Source organism: Lissotriton helveticus, chromosome 2_1 (assembly GCF_964261635.1).
Source record: "Lissotriton helveticus chromosome 2_1, aLisHel1.1, whole genome shotgun sequence".
In the NCBI taxonomy this organism is placed as follows: domain Eukaryota; kingdom Metazoa; phylum Chordata; class Amphibia; order Caudata; family Salamandridae; genus Lissotriton; species Lissotriton helveticus.
This window is the reverse complement of record NC_136059.1, coordinates 313,378,154-313,391,650: the sequence shown is the minus strand read 5'-3', so window position 1 is coordinate 313,391,650 and position 13,497 is coordinate 313,378,154. Positions and strand designations below refer to the sequence as shown.

General features: G+C 48.8%; 1 long non-coding RNA gene across 1 annotated transcript; it reads right to left on the bottom strand.

Moving 5' to 3' along the window:
* Window positions 1–2,177: 2,177 nt before the first annotated feature.
* On the bottom strand, window positions 2,178–13,033 carry LOC144819333 (uncharacterized). Its single transcript, XR_013607296.1, has 3 exons — window positions 12,922–13,033; window positions 2,723–2,786; window positions 2,178–2,276 (listed from the first exon to the last, which is right to left on the bottom strand). It is a non-coding gene; the product is annotated as an uncharacterized LOC144819333 (long non-coding RNA).
* Between the last annotated feature and the right edge of the window lie 464 nt (window positions 13,034–13,497).

The following is a 13,497-nucleotide window of genomic DNA, read 5'->3' as shown; positions in this document are numbered from 1 at the left end:
CTTGCAATTTGTGCATAGAGAGACAAGCTACAACTCAGTGACAAGGAACAATGAAGTTGAAATATATATGGGTATTACGTGTTTAGGTAGAGCTCTAAGAGGCGCACAGAATGGAGTGATCTCTAATGTTGAAGCCAGTGGCCCACAGCCCTGCAAAGAGGGGGCGGATGTGAGGGTTACTGGAGTGTGGAGAATAAACTACTCCAGTGTGATAGGTGGTAGGGAAATGTATCACCTGAAAAGGGGCACAAAAGAACAAATAAACTTGGGAAGGAAAGTGCATTAGTGTGTTGGAAGAATGCCTGGAAATGAATGCCCAGGAGCAGGAATGCAGACAAGCATGTTCCTTTGCAAAGATTGCAACAGAAGGCAAAAGGCATTGTGCAAACTGATTTGGGAGTCAGGGCCAACTCAGGTCTTAGGTGTGCCTTGACTTCCTTGCTGAGAAGAGGAAAAACCAGGAGAACAGCAATGAGTCGCTACTAGAGAGAACATGGGATGGGCCGAGAGAGTCAGAAATGAAATGATGTGAGGTACACCAATCTGTAGAAATGACACCTATACAACAGCAACAGAAACAGAGGAAGAGGCTACTTGGACAAGGCTGGATATTTACCGGTGAGTACAGAGCTACCCACTCCTGATTACAAAAGAGCTGCCTCTTCTAATGGCCGAGTTGACAGAGAGTTGGCAAACATAGTTGCATCTTACAGTGTTCCTCAACATCAGTGATTTTTTTCAATGAATTAATATTCGATTTTCCAATATTACTGCTCCAGAACTTAGCAAATTGCAGCTGTAAACCAACTTTCAATAAAAACCCAAGTAACCATTCATTTCAAGCCTACAAATGTGTCCTGACTAATTTTCTAACGCAATTGGAGGTGCCGGCAAGACAACAAACCAGAACAACAACATAATGATTAATGATCAAAAGTCGAAAATCAAATAACACCCTTTCTGTTGATTCTTTGAGATTAACTGGTGCTGTTATATATCTTTAGAATATACGCTCAGAGGCATAGAAAAGTAGTCGTGGGTTCATCAGGTGTGTGTGTCCAACTCAAAGTACCAAAGCCTCTTTATTGGGCATGTGGGTGTAGAGTAGGCAGCCATCCAGCATGGAGATAAACTCATAGTCATCCTTTTCGGGGGGAAATGGCTCACTTGCACACCCCTGACCCAGTCTGCAATCATTCAAACCCAATAGTATCTACATATGCACAGAAGAGAAGTGGCAGCAGGATGACACCTGGATTCCCTTTGTTTCCCTTCATGGTGAAGCATGAAACCTAGCCACTCTTGATGCCTGCATGTTGCCTACGCTAGGAAGGCCTCCACTAACTAGAGAAATGTCAAGTGAGTTATCTTGGGCTAGGGTGCTGCTCCACTAAGACCATAAGTCCCCATAAGTCAATTTTATTGTATGGTTAGCAAAAACCTTTAAAAACAGTAACAAGCATGGGAATGTACAGCATTCAGATAAAACCATGTGATAAAAACATTGCTAAGTACCAACAGAGAAGATTTAGATAGTTCTTGCTTTCCTAATAAGTAGGAAACACATAGGGGCATAGTCTCAAGGACTTATCCCCGAGTAAGCTGCACTTTATCACAGCCAAAGTGACGATAAATGTATCGCCCTATTCACAAGCTGGTGCTAACAGCCGATATCACCAGTTTACCTGCGATAGCAGCCGCAAAAACCATCGCCAAAGATGACCCTGACAACTAACGCTAATGAAATGCAGAGTAGGCGTTCCCGTGCAAAAAGCAGCGAAAACACCACTTAGCAACACTCTCAATGACCAGCCAGATCAGCGATAAGATCCCAAAAAAGACGATGAGGCACATTAGCAGCAGTCATTTAACACCTGCTCTTACCTGGTGTAAAGTCGGACGACAACCTGCACCATAAAAGGGAGCCCAACCCAGAGCCACACCTGAAGAACAACAGATGCCATGGAGCTACTAATCATGCAGCTCGGACACCCAAGAGGGCCACAACACCCACCGCTACCACCCCCAGCCCGACCCTCCCTCCACCCCCCCCCCCCCCGGACAAAGAAATTTGTCGAACTTTATGAAATTAGGAAAAAAACAATTCGCCTGTTGTCGCACGATTACAACAATCAACATTCATGTGTGGTCAGAAAAAGGAGAATCATTCAATCATCTTTGAATTTCCAAACAAATCATTTTATTCAAATCAAACTCTAAACAACTATTATGAAGAGTCATGACGGGCCTTCTCTGGACAATCTGTAAGTCACAGCCTGCAAGACAAAATTCAAGATAAGTAGGTGTGTCATGCGCTCATCAAAGGACAGAGAGAGAGAGAAAGAGAGAAAGAAAGAAAGAGAGAAGAAAAGAGAAAGGGAGGGAGAGAGAGAGAGGGAACAAGAGAGAGGGAGAAATAGAGAAAAAGAGAGGGAGAGAGAGAAAGAGAGAGGGAGAGAGAAGGAGAGAGAAAGAGAGAGAGGGGGAGACAGAGGAAGAGAGACGGAGATAGAGGGAGACAGAGAGAGAGAGAAGGAGAGAGAAGGAGAGGGAGAGAGAGAGAGAAAGAGAGAGAGAGAACAAGAGAGAGAATGAGAGAGAAAGAGAGGGAGAAAGAGAGAGAAAAAGAGGGAGAGAGAGAGAGAGAACGAGAGAGGGAGAGAGAGAGACAGTGAAAGGAAGAGAGAGAAAGAGAGAGAAAGAGAGTGCCCACACTGCTCACCTGCTGCCACCGGTGTGTCTCCAACCACGTGCCGGCATACACTGCAGTCCACCAGGTCCCTTATCTGAAACAGAGTCCAGATTTATGAATGGCAGAGTTCATACAATTGCACACGCCATCATCGCTTGCCTGCCCCTGCGCACAGAGGCTGCTGAAGCCCCGCCCCTTCCGCCGCCCGTGATTGTCCACCCGTGCGCACCCAGGCCTCACTGCTCACCTTTGGCCACCGGCATGTCTCCAAGAGGGCCCACCACGTGCCGGTGAAAGCTTCAAGCCCGGGGCCTGTGGCCTTTGCAGCCTCAACATCATGCAGCCACGCACCGCGGGCCACCAGGTCACACACTTGATTCTGGGTTTTGATTTCGCAATGGCAGAGATCATATCAGTGCACACGGCATCATCGCAGGCTGCACACCGCGAGGCAATGTCACGTGGCGGTAGGCCCATGCTGCCTGCTGGCTCAGGCCTACACTGTGGTCCAGCAGGGCTCACACAAATCCTTACCAGTCTGGACCGCCAGGTCGGGGCATCATCGCAGGCTGCACACCATCTCAGCACTTAAGGTGCCCCTACCTCAGGGAACTGAAAGTCACTGTCCCGTGGCGGTAGGCCAGTGCCGGCCGCAGTGTATCCGGTGCCACCAAGTCTGTGCAACGCAAGTCATGGACCCTCTATGATTGAGTACTGTGGTGCAGACGACATGAAATCAACTCCGGCAGTGGGGAATGTGATGTGGTAGGGCCCTAGGCCCTCAATCATAAATAACGACACAGAACACCCAGATAGAGAGTGGAAATAGCGTCCAGCACGTGCGCCCGGCACATTTTATTGGCAGGGTCACATGTCCTGTGACCCGTGTGCTGGATGGGTGCGGTGTGGGTGTAAACCAGCAGTGAGGGAGTGGTTGTGGCATGCTGACAACTAGGCCTGTCATCAGCAGATCACCACAGGGAAGACCTGGGACATTTAGCGTTGTTGTCCCCCTTGTGAGCGTAAGCGGAGTGGGCTGGCCTGGCGTATGCCAGTCCAGCGTAGGGGTGTGAACAATGACCTCGGTACTCTGGGCGTGGTTACGTCCTGGGCTGTACAAGGAAGTAACTAATGCGTGTGTCTCTGTTGTAGTGTTGGCGCCACCCAGACCGCAATCGATAATGTTGCACCCCGTGACTCAAGTCCCACCACATGAGCAACATGGACGTAAGGGGGAATCACTGACCCTACATTCATCCATACTTCCACACTTGAACGATCATAGACATGAAACATCTGTGTGAAAATGAATGGTTAATGCTCATTCAGTGGAGTGTTGTAGCTGGAGCAGTACAGGGCCATTCAAACCCCACTTTACTAATCCCACCGAACACAAGCACACGAGCCACCTCCCGGGCAGAATCTGGGACAAAGTCTTCAAAGAACATCTCACCTCCGCCCTCACCTGCACTCCACCCCCAACTACGACAGATGCCAACATCGCAGCAAGCAACCTCCACCAATGGATTACCAACTGAACCAACGTACTTGCCCCCCTCCAGAAGACCACAAGACGACACAACAAGAAAGTTGACTAGTTCACCACGGCACTTCAAAACTTCAAGCTCTCCTGCCGATTACTGGAAAAGACGTGGAGAAACCGCAAAACTCCGGAAGCACGCTCCGCCTACAAAACAGCCACCAACTGGCACAGCACCAACTCATCAAATCCACAAAGAAACATTTCCTCCAAGACAGAATCCTCTCCAACGCCCATATCTCCAAGGAGCTCTTCGCCATCATACAGGAATTTGCCAAACCCAACAGCGAAACAACTGACATCCCTTCCTCCCAAGACCACTGCAGCAGACACAGCTCCTTCTTTCATCTCAAGAGCAAGACGCTCTATGACAACTTAGATGACCAAGATCTCTGCACCACCCAACCCCCACCCCCAGCAACGCCACCCAATAGACCCTTCATACCTGGACTCCACTCACGACAGAAGACACCCTAAAGACCATGAAGACCATCCTCTCAGCAGCATCTTCTAACCCTTACCGGCTACACATCTTCCACAGGGCCGCCACAGCCATCGCACCCAAGCTACGTTGAACCATTAACTGCTCCCTTGAGACTGCCACATTCCCCAACAACTGGAAGCGCGCCAAAGTCAACTCCCTCCTAAAGAAGCCCTCCGCAGACCTGACCCACCTCAAGAACTTCAGGCTCGTCTCACTAGTCCCTTTCTCAGCCAAGGTCAGTGAAAAGGCCGTCTACACCCAGCTAGCACACTTCTTCAAAACCAACAACATCCTACACCTCTCAATCCAGATTCCGAGGGCAACCAAAGTACAGAGACAGACCTCCTCGCCGCCACAGACGACATCCGAGCCCTCCTCAACCAAGGCCAAACGGCAGCCCTCGTCCTCCTGGACCTATAAGCAGCCTTCAACACCATCTCCCCTGCACACTAGCCACCAGACTCCATGACGCCGGCATCCAAGGAAAGGTCCTAGACTGGTTACGATCATTCCTCACAGGCAGAACACAGAGATTGAGGCCCCCGCCCTTTCTTTTAGAACCGACAGACATCAGATGCGGAGTACCCCAAGGATGCTCCCTCGGCCCCACCCTCTTCAACATCTATATGGCGCCCCATGCAACCATCATCAGAAAGTATGGGCTCAACATCATCTCCTACGCCGATGACACCCAGCGAATCCTCTCCCTCACCAAGGACCACAACATCACCAGGCACAACTTCCAAGAAGGGATGAAAGCCGTTGCAGCCTGGATGAGGAACAGCTGCCTGAAACTCACTTCAGAGAAAACAGAAGTCCTCATCCTTGACTCCACCTCCTCCCCATGGGACGACACCTGATGCCCACCGCCCACAGAAACCCACCCACCCACCCAAATGGACTATGCACATAACCTCAGCAACATACTAGACTCATCACTCACCATGAATCGCCAAATCAACGCCGTCTCCTCCACATGCTTCAACACCCTCTGCATACTACGCAAGACATTCAAGTGGATCCGACCTGACTCCAGTAAAAACGGTCACTCATGCACTTGTCACAAGCAGACTGAACTACAGCAACGTCCTCTATGCCAGAATCAACATAAAACTCCTCCGCAAACTCCAGACTGTCCAGATCATCAAGAAAGCGACCCACCATCACTTCGGGGAGGCACTACCTAGGGGCATAGAGTGCTGCATAATACATGGCAAAGCTGTCAGCAATTATAGAGGGGTCAGTGAGAGCGGACCCATCTGTCCCTAAGACACTTAGTAGGACCTGGGAGTACAACGACCGCTGGCACAACCTATGTAACAACTTGCTGAATTTGTTACCCCACTGATAAAATCTACTGTGGGTCGCCTGCCACGCCTGTCGGGCTTCATCAAGCAGAATATGAGCATATTCCTGCTGCACCAAAAGAAGTTGGCGGCGAGCGCAGTGGTCAGCTCCATCCCTGCTGCAGGATTCCAATACCAGTAGCTTCGCCTCTGCCTGAACCAGAGTCTCCCTACGCTTCCGATGGGCCGCTGCACAAAATGAGATATCCACCCCTCAAAGTGTGGGCTTCATTGCCTCCCACAGGCAGTCAGCCCCCTCCACCATCCCCACATTGATTGACAAGAATTGATCAATGCGTCTAACATATGTTCTCTATCGTCCTACCCTCTGGAGGTTCCATGGCGAGAGACGCCATCGAAATGGCTGCTGTGCTCGACCCACATGTAACGTGAGAGTGATTGGTGAGTGGTCTGACAGTCCATGCGGGAGAATATCGGCGGCGACCACCCTGTTCTCCAGGGCAAGGGGAACGAAGATGTAATCAAGGCGGGAGAAGGAGCTATGGATGGCAGACAAATATGTATAACCCTGTGCTGTCACATGTAAGCGGCGCCAGAGGTCTACCCAATCCAGACCCGACACTAGTGCACGCCGCCTCGTAGGCCCACCCGTGGCTGAAGGGCCGCCAGGCTGCCAAAGATCCCCAACCAGGTCGAATACATCATTCCAGTCTCCCCCCACAACGTTAACCCATCAGGTATGTCTGTCAGCAGTGTCATGAGCTTTTCAACCATGCCCCAGGAAAGGGGCGGGGGGCATAAACACTTCCCAAAACGATGGATTTCGTCCCTATCATCCCTTGAAGAAATATATATCTGCCCTGTGTATCACTCCATGCCTTCACATGTGTGTATGGGACTCTTCTATGTATCAGGATCACAACCCCCCAGGATCCCCTGATAAATCCGGAGTGGAAAAAGTGTACGTACCCAAAGCGTTGAAAACCAAGGACTTTATTCCCCATAAGATGTGTTTCCTGTAGTAGGAGGATGTCTGCATGTGCACGCTTTGCCTATTTGAGTATCGCACCAGGCTTGATTTTGTCGAGCGCCCCCATACATTCCAACACATTATTTCAAGGGTCCCCGAGGAATCCCGCTTATCGCTAAGGGGACCTGCCATGAGACAGTGCGAACATAAGTGTGTACCAGGCAAGGCCATGTGAACTGGATCAGATGACTCTGAGGCAATGTAGGCTAGTGCGATTGAGCCACAACCCTCCCACCCTCAACCAAGCCAACAACATTCCCCCTCCCACCCAATACCTCAAAAACTATTAAGTATCTGTCACGGCAAGCGTACATGACAGACCACCAATGGACCCCCAACTTAAAACCCATTGTTAACTGGCCCTTTCCCCGTCAGCAGATAAGCTGCAGGGGCAATCGTGCTTCCCCGGTCAAGGCAAACATAGCAAGAAATTAACAAAATAAAACATTCCCCATAAGTCAGTTCAAAGTGGTGGGTATGCGCTAAGCCGATGCCGCCCGGGATGAGGCGCTACACGACAAAGAGCTGCGTCTGGAGCGTCTCTTCCCTTTCCCCTTCTGCGTGGGTTGTTTGCACACCATCTCGCTCAATGAGGAGTCTGAATCCATCCGGGGCGGGGTGTGCGGACGAAGACGCACTGTCTCATCCGTCCATTGAAAGACCTCTTCTGGTGAATCAAAAAAATGGGTGCGGGATCGATAGACCACCCGCAGTCTGGCAGGGCATAGGGGAGCTTGAGCTCTCGGAGACAGGCCTTTGCTGCCATGAAGGATTGCTGTAGTTGCTGAACCAGCTTAGTATAGTCTGGGAATATCAGGATACGGGCATTATCAAACAGCAGTGGTTCCTTGGCCCTAGCCTGTTTCAAGATAAAGTCTCTGTCGTGATATTTGAGTAACTTCGCGATAACGGGCCTCGGGCGAGTGCCAGGAGGGGGCTTCTGGGTCAGCGCCCTATGGGCGCGCTCCACCACAAAGCACGCAGACAATGGCCCGCTCACAGTCAAGTGACCACTCAGCTGGGGTCCCGGAGGGTAAAAGGCAGCCTCGCCACAGCACCTCAGAGATCCTCACACATGGCATAGATGACATCACCACAGCATTCACATGACACCTGTGGCAGGCCCACATGGCCCGAATGGCCACCGAGGTGAGCCTGCCGCTCCACCAGGGGGGACGGAGAAATATGCAGCAGTTAGACCCCCACCGGGGCCCCAAGACCCTGCCTGTCCCCAACTCCTCCAACAGAGCGTCCAGCACGGCCCCCGTGCATGACCGGCCCCCAGGATCAGGCCCTCAACAGCAGCGCGGGGGCAGGCCCAATAGGCCCCACGTCAGGTGCCAACAGGATCAAGAAGCTCTGTCCCAGAATCCGGACGTCGGTCACAGCCCCCCCGTGGCCCGACACAGCTGCCGATCCGCGGAACAGAAGAGTAAGGGGGCAAGGGGCAGCTGGGGTGCACACCCAGAGTGCCAGGATACCCCGCCACGCCCCCCCCACCAGGGCCCGAGCGGTACAATAATGCCCCCAATGTGAGTCCCACACACCACAGGGGGGGCGGCAGTACACAGCAAGCCTCCAGCCCGGGGGAGCCACTATCCGTGGCCCGGACCAGCCCTGGGGGTTCGATGTTCAGCCCCAGGTCCGGCCGCCCCTATCCCGGCTCTCCCCCTTGTGGTCCAAGGGAGCCACCTACCAGCCTAGCTCACCGCTCCTCCGCAGGCAAACGGGGCTCACAACCAGCCCCGGTGGCCGCATATCAGGCCCGGGCAGAGTCCGCAAGACTTCAGATGGCTCCAGGGCAGTCCTCCACATAGGCCGCGCTGCAACTCCCGGGCGCGGCAAGGCTCCTGGGCAGTCTAGTGGCCAGACTGCCACTGCAGACCGCCCGATCTCCACAGCCGCAGGCCACCCGATCTCCACTGGAATAGGCTCGGTCTAGGCCGGCGTCGTCTGCAGCACCCGCTCCTAGGACAGGAGCAATCTGAAACTTGGCGACCTTGGCAAGCGCTGGTCCGCCATTACCTCAGGACACCATTCAAGTAGGGAAGAAGACGGGGGAAGCAGGAGAATGAAGGATGTTAGAGCAGGCTGGACGGAGCTCTCCTAGCCCACGTCCACCTTCACGGCTCGCGAGGCCATGCCTCCCATGAACCAGTACTCTAACTAGAATTAAACACGATTTTACAGAGCGGTTATATGTCTCTATCAAGGAATGTTCAGGAAATGTTTTGGTATGAAGAGCATTTGAGTTGACAGTTTATTGGGCCAGGTATACTATTCAAAAGTGGGTTGGATTTAAAAATAAGGGGTGGATAGGAGTTACAAGCTAAAGATTACAGGTGATGCATAGCTCATATGAGCAGCTCCTCCGAGGGCTGATGCCACACAGTAGCTGTCAGCACTCTACAGCCTATGCTGCTGATGTCCCAAGGAGGTGACCTTGAAAAGACGTCACACAACTGGAGCCTGAAGCTGTTCGCCAGTCATGCGTTGCTTTTTTTAAAAACAAATTCTATTATCTTTTTCATTTTCGTTAATAAAACTGATGCAGTACAGTAGGCATATGGGATGGTCCAGATATTAATAGTACATTGATAATGTCTTTTTCGTAAATGAGAGAAGGCTGCTTATTATAATTACACACATATAGACCGCAAAACAATCAAACTAGGAATCTAGTAGTGAGTACCAACTGCCACTGTGCCATTTCTCCCACCGTCTGAGCCATTTATTAAAAACACATCCAAACATGTCACAGTCTGCAGTAAAACGAAATCCCCCGATATAGTCGCCCACCCCCCACCCTCCAGTCCTTTGTAGGTGAATATCATCCGAGTATACATTTGTCCGAGTCTTGGCATAAACCAATATCTTAAAAACAATGTATCTACTGTAGAACTACGTACACAGCTTCATGTGGTGGGTGTAACCTCCCATACATTTGCAATTGTTACATTCGGGGTTATTACTCATCTCTTTATTTTTTGCGAGTTACTGTGGGTGCTGTAAGAATCTAGGGGCGATATGTATCAACATTCCGTTTTGCGATTCCTAAATAGCGATTTTTAAGGAATCGCTATTTAGGAATCGCAAAATGGTATGTATGTAGAAATCAGCTTCTTTTTAGCGATTTCTTAATATTCCTTAATTGCGATTAGCAAATTGATAATCGCAATTAAGGAATAATTTCCCATTCATTTCTATGGGCCAGGAGGCCCATAGGAATGAAGGGGAAATGTGCGATTAGCAATTAGCTAATCGCAAATTGAGAATATTTTCAAGGGTGCAGGGGTGTCCAAAGGACACCCTGCTGCACCCCTGAAAATGACATGTGTGTGCATATGGCGCACATACATGCCCTAAGGGCATGTATGAGCGTCACATGGCACCTTTTGTTTTTCAATAAAATGCTTTTTAAAAGGAATTCGCAACTTACCACCAACTTGAAGTTGGTGGTAATTTGCGATTCCTTACGGACAATTAGCAATATTTTTTGGCATCATACATTGCATTTAAGGAATCGCAAATTTTGCGATTCCTTAAATGCAATCGCAAAATAAGGAATAGCAAATTGTGCGATTCCTTATTTTGAACCACATTTGTTTAATACATACCATATTGAGAATTCGCATTCGCAAAGGCCGAAATTCTGCGAATTTCAGCCTTTGCGAATGCGAATTTCAATGATACATATGCCCCTAGGTCCTGTGCTTTAAAGGTTTCTAGCATGGCGTCCCACTCCAGTGCAATTGGGGTTTTACTTAGCCCTCTGGCCTCCTCCCGCTGTATAGCCGCACTTTCGGCCCTACCCCAGCGAATCAGTTTGCTTTGCCACACGTGTTCAGTGGGCAAATTCTTGGATTTCCACCGCATAGTGATGGCCCGTTTCACTAGAAGCAGCGACAGGTTCACACATTTATATTGTGTTTTGATGAAGATTTATGCAGACCCAGGATACACTCTTCTATGGTATTAGTTATGTCTCTTTGCGTGGCTGCCTGTGTGTATCGTCTAACGGAGTCCCAAAACCCCCGTAGGTTTGGGCAGGACCATACCATACCATATGTGTGAGGTCAGCTCCCTCTCGGCATCTTGGGCAGTGGTGTTGTGTCTGTGGGAACATTTGATCTAATCTGTGGGGGTGAGATAGGCCCTGTGGAGTATCATAGTTGGAATGAATTTATATTTCGCGTTTCTTGATACTTTTTTGGGGTGTTCTATGATTTTTGCCCATTCCTTGGCTTCTAGGGCCCGTCCTATGTCACCTGATCATGCAGTGTGCAGTGTAGTGAGGTCTCCTTCCGCTTGAGCACGTATTCCTACGTATAACCACTTTATAAGGTGCCTACCTCTGCCCGTATAATAAAGCGCTTTAACCAATTTGTGTGTTGGGGTTCCTGTCGTTGTGGGGCCCAGTGTGTTCCCACATATTGAATTAATGCAGCATCTAGTATATATAAGTGGTCAGGCGCCCCCATTTCTCTAACGAAATTGTCATGGGCCATAAGCAGTCCGTCATTGAATAATACCGACACCGTACTAATCCCTTCTTCTAACCAAGAGGTAATAGTGCGCTTCGTTATTTTTCCAGCGTCAGTAGTATTCCCAATAAGGGGATATTACCGGCATAGGTAGGATGCAGACATGTGTATTGTAATGCCGCTTTTCAGCACTGCAGTGCTATGCGCAGTAGGGGTGCTGGGTGTTGGGGCGTTTTGCAGCACGGTAGTAACAGGGTATGCAGGGCTCCTCTTTCTATATCTCGCTCAGTGTATCCTATTTCCTGCAAATTATGCCCAGCCGTCCAGAAGGACAGCCACTGTAGCTGGCATGCATAGTAGTATGCTCTGAGATCTGGCACTCCCAATCCTCCTCTGTCTGTACCAAGTTGGAGCTTTTTGAGGCTTATTCTCCGCCTGCCGGGTCCCCATATGAGGTCAATAAGCATGGTGTTTAAAAGTTTGAAGGTAGTCTGTGGTATGAGAATGGGTAAATTAGTAAAATAATAAATCAGTTGTGGGAGGACCACCATCTTTGGTATAGCTGCTCTGCCAATAACCGACAACGGTAAAGTAATTCAGAAGGCGTCTGTGGCATCCTGCATCCTGTTGTTGCTAGGTGCCTAAGAATGCAGTTGCAGAGAATGTTATGTTTAGAATTATAGGCTAGGCAGTTGAAGCCTGTATTTGCTGCTGCTCAGACCTATTTTATGGATGAGATCCTAATATTGGAATAAACTTATTTTTGCATCTTACTTTTGACTCAACCCTTCATCTTACATTTGGCAACAGGAGATGGGATAAAAGGATTACAAGGATCTCAACATTATAATTTAATTTTCAAGAATAAAGAGGCATTCTTATTTTTTTTTCTCTTCTAAAGAAGGATTTACTTGAAAAAGGTACTGTAAAATCTTAAAATTAATTTCTGAAAGGGAGGACTCCTTCAAAATTACTTTAAGGATTTATTTCTGCAAGCTGTGAATGTGGATCTGTTGCCGTTGCCTTTGCTTTAATCTGTTGCCTTTGCCGTTGTCTTGACACCGACATCTGCCCTTCTGACTCTCAACTTTGTGGCTAATCTTGCTGGAAATTTAATTTAATTTTGTCTTTTTCTTGAGTTTTCCATAGGCAAGGATATCACATTCCTTTGGGGCTACTTGTTGGGCGAGAAGTTACTGGGCAAGGCATTGCGGTTTGGTTATGAAGTGACTTGGCACATAATATTTTTGTAACTGTCTCAATTTTGATGAATGTGGGTCTTTTGAACTAGATTTACGTAGTTCAACATTGGCTGAGATGATACTTTTCTTGGGAGCCGTTTGATGAGCAACGCATCCCTGTTTACTATTGAAAAAGGAATTACCTTCTGTACGCGAGCTGGATTCGCTCTCAGCACTTGGAATCCTGTACTCTGTTTCTTCATGAGATACATGGCACCCGGGCTTCCTCCATCCTTCGACGCGCACATTGACGTATGACCTGTGACGTCATTGCGTGCCCTGGCGTATGCGTGGGCGCCATTTTGGAAAACGTGCAACACATATTTTCGAGGAACAAGACAATACGGATTATTGCTGTTATTCTTCAAGTATTGTGTATTACATCAGTGATACACACACTTTCGGATTATTTTCGATATAGCGTGTTACAACAGTGACACGCACACTATTGATAATTTTTCCTCTACAGCAGTGGCATGCACACTATTTATGACTTTTTCTTCTACAGCAGCATAATATATTTTTTTAATTTTTGAATCAACAAAACTGTGCATTTTGAAAACTTTCTAATTTGTGAAGTATTTAAACCTCTGTACTTAGTTTTATTTTTTTTATTCCTTCTCTTGTTGGCACAACTTTGAGATTCTGTTTTCACTGTCTTTCTTCAATGGTGCACATCATTATTTCAAATAAACTGTTTATTGCAACAGTGCCTCCCG